General features: G+C 43.3%; 1 long non-coding RNA gene across 2 annotated transcripts; it reads left to right on the forward strand.

Annotated features, from left to right (window-relative positions):
- Nucleotides 1-412: 412 nt before the first annotated feature.
- Nucleotides 413-5,363, forward strand: LOC106836848 (uncharacterized). 2 transcript variants are annotated; one of them, XR_011496961.1, is made up of 3 exons: nt 413-475; nt 591-780; nt 4,983-5,363. It is a non-coding gene; the product is annotated as an uncharacterized lncRNA (long non-coding RNA). The 2 variants fall into 2 exon arrangements; XR_011496960.1 differs by lacking the exons at nt 413-475; nt 591-780 and adding exons at nt 3,284-3,421; nt 3,517-3,589 and having other exon boundaries at nt 4,983-5,122.
- Nucleotides 5,364-10,305: the final 4,942 nt, after the last annotated feature.

Raw genomic sequence — 10,305 nt, forward strand, 5'->3', positions numbered from 1 at the left:
AAGATGAGAAACCATGTAGAGACAAGCCATCTCAGCTGAGGCCCCCCAACCAGCCAACCTGGCCAGAACTACCCAGGTGAACCTTGTCCAAACTGCCAAACTGCAGAGTCAAGAGCTGAAAAATGGTTGTTATTTTAAGCCACTAAGTTATGTGGTAATTTGTTCTGCTGCAAAAGGTAATTGGTACAAGAAGTGACCATCTGAACAGTTTCTGGCAATGGCAGGCTATAAGGACACAGGAACACGTGTAAACCCATGGAATAATGAAATGATAGTGGAAGGAAGTAGAAGTGGGAGCCTAACAGGACCTGGGGGTAGGGAGTATTGTATGACCGTCATAAAGGAAATTGGGGAGAGCAGAGGCAGAACAAAATAAGGAAGAGGTTTTGACTTTGTACAAATATGTAAATTCAAGCCTGCATCCTTAAGTGCTTCTCAGGCACACTGCCTACCCACCCATGTGTTTGCCGTCAGTGTAAGCACATTCTTACTGCCTTACCTTCTCTAGCTGGTAACAATGCTGAGTGGATGGGTCTCTGGTTTGGGAATCGGCAGACAGAATTCTCATGGTGATGTGATAATATTTGTAGGTTGACTTGGCTCCAAGCAGGAGGAAGAGAGGGGCTGTCAACATCTTGGTGAGACAAGAGCAGGTTGGAGGCAGTCTCTGCTGACACCCTGGTAACTGAGGTCAGCTGGCCTGGAAATCCACACTCACCACTGCCAAGTACAGAGGACAACTGAAGAAATGGCTCTCCCAGCAAAAGGAGGCAGATCCAGGCCAGTATATGCTTAGTCTGTCACAGTGGCAGGTCTGGCAATGGGTTAAGGGAGACAGAGACTGAGTATTTGGTAGAAATTTTTCGAATATTTTCAATGAGTGGAACAAGATGGGTGATAAGGGAAGAATTAAGAGGTAAATCTCAGATGGTAGGCCTTCAGGAGAAAGAGTTTGACTACACAATTGGCTCAAATGGAAGAAAAAGATCTCTGTGAGTGGCAAGATTTATAAGGCTACAAACACTGCCATTCATGTAACCAGTTGTTTGTACGTAAATTGGTTTTCTCTTTCTCTATCTGGAAGCTTTTGGGATCTTCTCTTTATCCCTCAGGTTTTGAAATTTCACAGTGATGGGGCTTTACAGTGGATGTGTTTTCCATTCATTGAGCTGGGCAATCAGTCCAACCTTTATTTTGGGAAATTTTCTTTGATTGTCACTTTGATAAATTTCTGCCCACTATTTTTTCTGTTCTCTATTCTCTCTCCGGAATTGCCATTATTTAGATGTTGAGCCTCCTGTATTTTTCCTTTCTTATTGTACATCTCTGCCTTTTTGTTTTACTTTCTGGGAGATTTCCCTAATTTTTTTCTCAGTTCTTCTGACTTCTTTTTTTCTTTTAGGGTATTTTGGGGGTTTTCTTTGTCCTATTCTTTCATGTTGGAGGATTTCCTTGACTTTTGGGTGATTCTTGGCTGACTATATGCTCGGACACGGCTCATCAACCAGTGGGTTTCACTGAAGGGAGAAGCCCGCTCTTCCACCAGTTGCTGCAAATGTCAGGATCTGGAGGTCTTTATTCTGGAATGGTTTGTTTTTCTAGGAAAAGATCTCTAACCTTTCTGTTCCCAGTGTTTTATAGCAGGGAGTAGAGAAGGTGGGAAAGGGAGGAAGGCTGAGGCTGTTAATCTTCAATATGCCAACTTTTAGTAATCCTCATGTTTTGAAATTTTGAAAACTGCTGGACATACGCCAAAATTTTTACAAACTTCTGTCTTCCTTCCACTTGCTGCCTTCCTCTTCTTGACCAGGTGATCTTGAGCCCAGAAAGCCCCTGCTTCAGTTTTCTCTCACTGCAGGTTTGAGGAATGAGTGTGTAGATGTGGGATATGACTGTCTCTTTTACAGACTTTCAAACAATCCTTCTTTCAGTTGCTTCCCAGCAGGGCCTCTCTCTGCATGTGCTCTTATGTCACTGGTCGTTCCTCCTTCTGCTATCCATCTTTCTATACTGTGGTTTATTGTTTCAGATGTCTCTTATTAAGTGACAGCAAAGTTGGAGTCTGTGTTTCTTATTCTTTCTGTTGCTTTGGGGTGATTATTTAGAAGAGAAACATATAGAAATATCCCACCATCTTAAAATTAGAAGTCCTTAACCTCTACTTACTGACCCATTTACAATAGTCTATTTCTTACCCCCATCCATGTGAGAGGGAGAAATTAGCACCCCTACATTTCCTCCTACTTCTTCTTCCTCCTGCTCCCACTTTCAATTTCTATCAGCTATATCACCAATTTAAATTTTTTAAGGTTTAGGTTTAAACATACTTTGTCTATCGGTAGATTCTGAAAACTGAAAACAGAACACATCATTCACAATACACAAATACATGAACATTAGTCACTGAGGAATCAAGAAATGCAATTTGATTCATTGAAAAAGGAAATACAATTCCTCTGTCAGTACACTTCTGCAGCTTTCAGGAGAATGTGAAGGGTCTAGTTTTCTTACACTCCGTGAGCTGCTCAAAACACTACATTTTAGTTTGACTCAGATTGGGACCAACACTTTCTTATAAGCTTTATGTGTTTCTTAGACCGTCTCCAGTTGAGTTTACTGGAGGAGAAGAGGGAGCCTCTATTCTTTTAAGGGAATCTTTGCTAGAATACGGGAATTAAAATATTAATAACCTTAAAAAGTTCTCAAGAATTTTCTATTTGCCTATCTCGCTTCTTATTGAAGTTAGATAACTCTCTGGGTAGAAATTTGACCTTATATTCTCAACCTAATACCCATATCTGTTTTTGACTCTAGGAAATACAAACTGTCAAGTTCAGATCTCCTTAAAACTTCAGGAAGAGTGCTGTAAGGCAGAATGTCTCTGAGAATCAATCTCTTTTTTGATTTTAAGCATGCAAAATATTGAAAAACATAAAAGGGATAGTGTTAGGACAAGCTCCAGGAATGTATTTTTCTGTGGGCATATCTCTTGTACATACATCACAGAAATTGCCCTAAGACATTGTCAGTAACTTTTTAATGTCAACTCAATTGGTACTAATCTTTAGAGAAGTTTAACTAGAAGGCTTAAGCAACGCTTCAACTGTTATTGTGATTAAGGGGTAGGGGGGAAAATATATATAGTAGGCGCTATATATATATATAGCCTATGATATACCATGCACCGTCCTGGCTTTTATATGTGAATATTATTTAATATAACATATCTTATTACATATTATTAATTATATTACATTGATTAATATATTATTATACAATATAATTATTATATATAACATATATATATTTATTACATAATATATTTCTTTAAGGCCAGAAGAGTTTATCCACCTTGCCTAGGAGTTGAGATTGACTTCTCTGCTTCCCTCTGTAGTGATCATGACATCTGACCCTCATCCTGGTATGAGCCACATTATGAACCCCGCTGCCCATCATGTCGCCCCACAGCCTCCTGCTGCTGTTAGCATTGATCCTTCGTTCCATCTTCTCTCTCAGCTTGGATTTTTAGACCCTGAAATCTGCCTTAATTCATCTCTCTTGAAAACTTCTGTTGCTGCTCTTGGATCTGGTAATATTTTTTGTCAGCTTTCCTCTTGAATAAGTGAATGTTTTCTAAGGAGTCCAAATTCCTCTGACTTGAATCTCAGAATATCAGAGCCAGAAGGAACCTCAAAGTCAGCTGGACCAATGGTTCCAGCCTGCGGCATTTGGATTCTCAGAGACGTTGGAGTTATTGTGAGTCTTAGAACACATATACACTTATAGTTCTTTCTTTTCCTTCACTGGGCAGCAAAATTGACATGATTAGTATGTGGTATCCATAACTTTTTGAACTTAAGAAGAGTTTTCATGCTCTAAAAATCTGAGAACCACTGATTCACACCAGCTGCCTCATTTTACAAATGAAGCCCAGAAAATGATTTGATTTTCCCAAGGTCGTAGAGTAAATTAAGATCAGGTCAGGACCTGGGTATAATCTTTGGATTGTCAACCATCAACCCATTGCTCTTTCCAGTATCCCAGCCCCCAAAATATCATAGTCCTCACAATTACATAGCAGCTCCCGCAGATGCTACTGCAAAGGGGATTAAAGGATCCCCAACTGGCTCAGGCTGAAAGTGAGGGAGTGACTTCTCCCTCTACAGCAAACGTTAAGCTTTTTTGAAAAGTATTGCCAGGATATAATCAACAAATAAATGTCCCTAGAGAGTGCACTAATAATTAGATAAAGTTGCCCCATCTTTTTTCAGACAATTGTAACTTGCCCACTGCCCCTGGCATGGGTGAGTGAGGAGTCCTAGATCCCAGAAGGTCACTAATTAAGTTCAGGGAAGCATCCCACCTTTAGGCTTTCCCAAAGTCTACAGCATAGCTCTGGAAGGGAGTGTCAGGACCAAATTTCTTGCTCAGGGATTTTGAAATTAGAACCCTGAGAGACGGGGTCAGCTGGAGGAGGAGGCTGGGCAGGACAATAATGATGAAATGTTGGGTCTAGTGGACATTTAGAGCCACAAGCCCATAGAGAAAAAGAAGAAGAATGAGATGGGGTGAGGGAGAGCGAGTATGCACATGAGGGGCCACGTGGCTACAGAGAGAAAGGGACACAGAGAAAGAGAAGGAAAGAGGAAGACCTGGAGAGAGCTCCTTAGATTGAACCTTTCTAGTTCCCAGTTCCTGTCACAGAAGGCCCAGATTCCCTAGGATTCCAGAAGCTCTGGATCTTAAAATAAGTTCTTTTGGGGCCAGGCCGGTGGCGCAGAGGTTAAGTGCGCACGTTCTGCTTCGGTGGCCCCGGGTTCACTGGTTCAGATCCCGGGTGCGGACATGGCACCGCTTGGCAAGCCATGCTGTGGTAGACGTCCCACGTATAAAGTAGAGGAAGATGGGCATGGATGTTAGCTCGGGGCCAGTTTTCCTCAAAAAAAATATATAAATAAATAAAATAAGTTCTTTCTACTTAGGCTGATTTGAGTAAGATTTGCTCGCTGAATGAACAGCCAGCTCCGGAGGAATAAATTCAGATCTCATGCATAAACTCAGAGTTCTCACAGCCCAAGATTCGATGGTGACCCAAGACTCCCTCACAGCTGAGGCTGCCTCATCGGGAAAATGAAGGACAAGAGCACTTCAGCTGCCACCAGCACAGCCTCAACACTCTGCAGTGCTGATGACGGGCACTGGTTGAGCAACTGAAATCATCCATTACAAAGGTCTCAGGACACAGCTGTGACATGCGACTCCACAGAGACCTCATGTTAATCCCAGATATTTCTGAATTTCATTCCTGTTTAGAAGGAGCCTGTCTCTAAGTACTTGAGAATAGGAAAGAAGCTTCTATGTCATCACTCTGGCATCTTTCATTTCAGTAAAAAAAAGAAAATTGATTTTGAGATTTCTGTTCTATATGGCACTTAATGTGAAATATCTAGTTCTAAAGTGATTTAGAAAAAGAAAAAAGTGCACTGTGGTGTTAAAATCTATTTATCTTCTTTTATTCTCAAGGGCAAGAAATGAAAATAATAACAGATAACAATAGATTTTCAGTGTGGTGACAGAAAGAGGTTATCAGGAAAATCCCAGGGTGAAAATAAAGTAGAAAAGCAAGAATACAGTTTGAGAAAGATGTGGAAGAAAGATATGAAGCTAGAAAGGAAAATAAGAGATTGTCAGTGACAGCCAAGATTCTTAAAAAATAGAAGAGTTCTTACTGATTCATCTATAAGTAGAGGTAACAGAGGAAAAAAAAATACAAGAGATGAACAGCATGATGCTAGGATCGGAAATCTCAGGGGTATGGTGTTGTCGTTAAATTCTGCCTTTGGCTAAAAAAAAAATCAGAAAAAGAGATTTAGGGAAATACGCATGGGAAATTGTGTGAAATGAGTTGTTGATAAAGTAAAAGAAAGTATACAAGAAACACGGAAATATCTTTAAGCCACTGCCTCTCCAACATCCATTCTAAGTTGTTAAGAGAATGAGTTCATGGATTTAGAGAAGTTCTGATCATTATATTCGGGGGGCACTTTGGATGCAGTATTTCAGAAAGCTGTCAAAATAAGTACATCTCTTCAAGATATTAGAGGAAAAAACAAGAAAAAACAAGCACACATGGACCTAATTTTCTTCTTTTTTGCTCTCCTTCCTAAGAAAGGCCTTCCTGGAGGGTGTTGTGCTGAGTGAAATAAGCCACAGAGGCATATTCATGATGACAGTTTAAAAATCTTTGTCGGGTCATTCCGACATCTCTGTCATCTTGGTGCTGGTATCTGTTGATTGTCTGTTTTCACTTAGTTTATCTTCCTTGTTCTTGATGTAATGAGCAATTATTTTTTTATTGAATTCTGGGCATCTGGGGCATTATGTTGTGAGACTCTGGGTCTTATTTAAGCCCTCATTTTTTCTGGTTTCCTTTGACATTACTTGAGCAGGGGAAGAAGAGGGGACCCGCCACCACTGCCAGGTGAGAGTAAGTTTCCACTTGCCCTTTGTTGACATAGAGGTGGGGTTCCTCTTTACTGCTTGATGTGGGTGGGAGTTCTGGCTCCCTACTAGGTCTCCGCTGATACCTACCTGGCTGGGCAGCATCCAGATGCCTCACTACTCTCCTCACATGGCCTCCGCTGACATCATGATGGGGCTGTGCGGGGACCTCCGTGCTGCTGGGCAGTGGTGAAAGTTCTGACTGTCCATTAGGCTTCTTTAGACACCATCCCAGTGAGGATGGGGAGGGCGCCTGACTGCCGCCAAATGGAGATGGAAGTCCAGGCTCCCAGTTGATCTCCACTGACAGCATGAGGAGGCCTCATTGGCTCCAGGGGATGAAAGTCCTGGCTCTCTACTCAGCCCTTTCTGACAACACCCTGGCAGAGAGGTTTGGGCTCCTTGTTAAAACTCCACAGAAATGGAAGTCCAGGCTCCCCACTCAGCCTTACTGGAATGGGTGGGAGAGGGGTCATAGATTTTTCTGTAGTGTTTGGCTGGAGTAGACCAGTTATTATCTAAATGTTTCCTATCTTGCGAGGTTGCTCCTTTTCCTAGAGAGAGCGGGCTTCTGGTGGGGCTTTTTCTTTCGAGAGTCATTGGCATTTCCAGGCTGCCAGCTCCTTCAGCTCCAAGTCTGGGAAATATAAGGCAAAAAAGAAGGCCCAGGGAACTCACCACCATACTGTTCCTTGGATTCCGAGGTCCCTAGTTGGTCTGCCTTCTTCTCTCCACATTTCAGAGTCTTCTTGTGTTTGTTTCTGTGGACTGTCCAGGGTTTTCAGTTGTCTTTAGCAGGAGGACCAGGAAAAGGTACAGCTATTCCACTTCCCACATATGGAAGTCTTTACAGATCATTCACATACAGATAACAACAGTACTTGCCTCCTAGAGACCTCAAAGGGTTATTGTGAGGATTAAATGAGTTAATTGGACCTTTGGAGCAGTGGCTGGCACATAGTAAGGCTTATATAAGTGTTATCTCTTCTTGTTATTAGATAAACAGTATAATGGGGTTGTTAAGGGAACAGAGTCTGGGCCCAGACTACCACGATTTAAATCCTAGCTCTTACCGTTAATACATGTGTTAGTCTTTGGGAAATTAACTGAATCTCTCTGTGCCTAAACATTCCCACTGTAAATGGCAATAATAATAGTTTCTTCTTCACAAAGTTATTGTGTGAACTGAAAGAGTTAATATATCTCTAAAGCTCTTAGATGATTGCCTTGCACAAAGTGAGCTCTATTTAAGTATTAGATATTATTCTTTTAAGCTAAAGTACTTCATTTTCTCCTCAAAGCACCCTCTAAAATAAGTGGTAAAGCATCATTATCTCCATGTATAAATGAAGAAACAGAAGAGGTTCTGAGGCATGCAATGACCTGCCCAAGGTCACAGAGCCAGTATGTGGCAGAGCCAGCTTGAGCCACAGATCCTCTGACTTCAAGTCCAGGGCTCACGGCATCATGTAAGCCCTGAATTGAGGCTTGGTTAGGAGTGCAAGGTGAAAACCAGGATTCATGCTTAGAGAACAGGGCAAGCAGACAGCTCCCAAAATCACACGTGGGCAGGCAAGGCAGCATGAAGATAGGAACAAAGTGGAGAGAAGGCCAGGCGGCAGTCTGGTTGTTGGGCTAAGTCCACATCAGGAAATTGGTGTTGAAGAGACCACCAAGATGATTTCCAGTGAGAGATTTGTACCCCTCCAGAAGGTGTGCCATCAACGTCTCCTGTTCACAGGGCAGTGACGGGTTTCCTTAGAGCTCAGCACTCCCACTCCAAGGCAGCTTATGCTCTTCAGAGAGAGTCCAGCTCCAAGAAAGCAGGAGCTGTGCCTTCTTCAGTTCCGAAGCTCCTCAAGTCTGACTCGTGAAATGGGGTCCTTCCTCAAGGGATTCCCGCTGCCGCCCCTGCCCAACCTGCCGTCTACATACTTCGGAGCCTGTCCAAGTCCAGCTTGTGCCTCAGGGCTCATACCGAGTGCCACCAAGCCTTCCTGGAGACACCAGCCCACACTGAGCTCGCCCCTTCCTAAACCCTTAGCGTTAACTATCTCTGCCATATGTTTTGGAATGTGTTTATTTAAGCATCATATAATATCTAGTCTTATATTTTTCCTGATATTTCATATGTCCAAGTCTTGTGTAACCAGCAAGACCATGGGTCTTGGGGGCAGTGGTTGCATCATACAAGTTTTGATGAGGTTTGGCCTCCCAGCATTTGACATGGAACACAGTACTGGGTAGTGAGTCAATTAATACTTGTTAACTCTGAAAGCAAAGGTCTCAGACAAGCAGAGCTGCCCCCATGTGGAGTACATGGAGCCCCAGGCAAAATTCTCTTTTTGCAAGGCCCTAACTAAACACTTTGATTAAAAAATGTTTTACAAAATGTGTGGGCCCCTGGAAAGTATAGTGATTTATTGCTGAAGGTGTAGAATAATGGGTAGGAAGAGCTGGAAGAGGTGCTTTGATATGTATTTATTGTCCAATCAGGGCAGATGTCCAGAGACCATCTTTTCTGTTTGGGTCCAGGAATCATCTCTTCATGTTCTTTATTGTCAAATGTGCCATTCCTGGAGAATTTCACATCTTCCACCTCCAAAAACAGGGTGCAATGCTGTCATTACTCACAATGTCAGGACTTTTTGGAGCTTGTTTATATTGCAACTGTACAGATCTCATCTCTGCATGTATTTAATGTTACTTATACCATGTATGCATAACACTGGATCGTCCATTGTGCGGCCTGTGAGTACTGGTTTCCAACGACCCTGTCAAAGGTAGCTGCTGTGGTTCATTGATAATGACTATAAATGCAAGTCTCATCCAGAGAATGCTGGAAAATGTGAACAATAATCCATTTTGCGGTCATATAAAGTCTACAGTTTGGAATTTTATAGCATAAAGGTAGAACACCGTGTCTTCCAACTCTGTCTTCTCTTGAACTCTTCAGGCGGAAGTCACTGCATCCTTAGAAGGTGATTTCTTTCCCTGTTGACCACACCCCTGCCTTCCATACATCCCACCAGCCAGGAGGGTAGGCGAGGGGCCTGTGGGCAGAGTGAGTAAAGCAGTCACATTCTGCAAGAAATGTTCGTCCCTCACCCCAGGAGAGCATGAGGCCACCAAATCCACTGGAGGCAAAAGAGGACCCTGAGCAGAAGGGCTCATCTGCATTCTAAAGCAATGGTCTAGAAAGCCCTTGGAGGAGATAGGCTTGGCCACCTCAGAGGACTGCCCGACACGGGTGGGGAAAGGAACTTATGGAGGGGTGGGGTAACCCTGTGTGCCAGCAGTAGAGTACACAGGTAAAGGACACCTGCAGCCTCCCTCCTGCCCTTGGGTGTTGTGGCCCGAGGAGGCCACGATGGAACGGGCAGGCAAGAGCCGATGCTGAAGAGCTCAAGTCCAAAGCTGGGTGGGATTGGTCCTGGTAACCCTGAGTCCTGAACATCTCCTGTGACCACCATGAGTGAGTCACCTCAAATCAGAGTGTCAGTACATTTTGGGGGGCTCAATCTCATGAGAGAAATACTGCAACAGCCAGTGGAAATGACCAGCTCACGAGCCCACCCTCCTGGAAGCCCCATAGGTGGGGATTATGATCCCAGGAGCATGAGTCTTGGAGTTCCTTGGGGCAGGTGGTGACCCCACACACAGGATCAAGGGTCAAAGAGTGTCCTGAAGGATGGAAATAAGGACCAAACTCCCAGGAATCCATCCAGTTTTGGGGTGTCCCACCCAGGTGGCATTGCCAGGCACCCCAGGGAACTTCAAAAATTTTGAAGAAAGCACTGGGCC

Source organism: Equus asinus, chromosome 22, assembly GCF_041296235.1.
Source record: "Equus asinus isolate D_3611 breed Donkey chromosome 22, EquAss-T2T_v2, whole genome shotgun sequence".
NCBI lineage: Eukaryota > Metazoa > Chordata > Mammalia > Perissodactyla > Equidae > Equus > Equus asinus.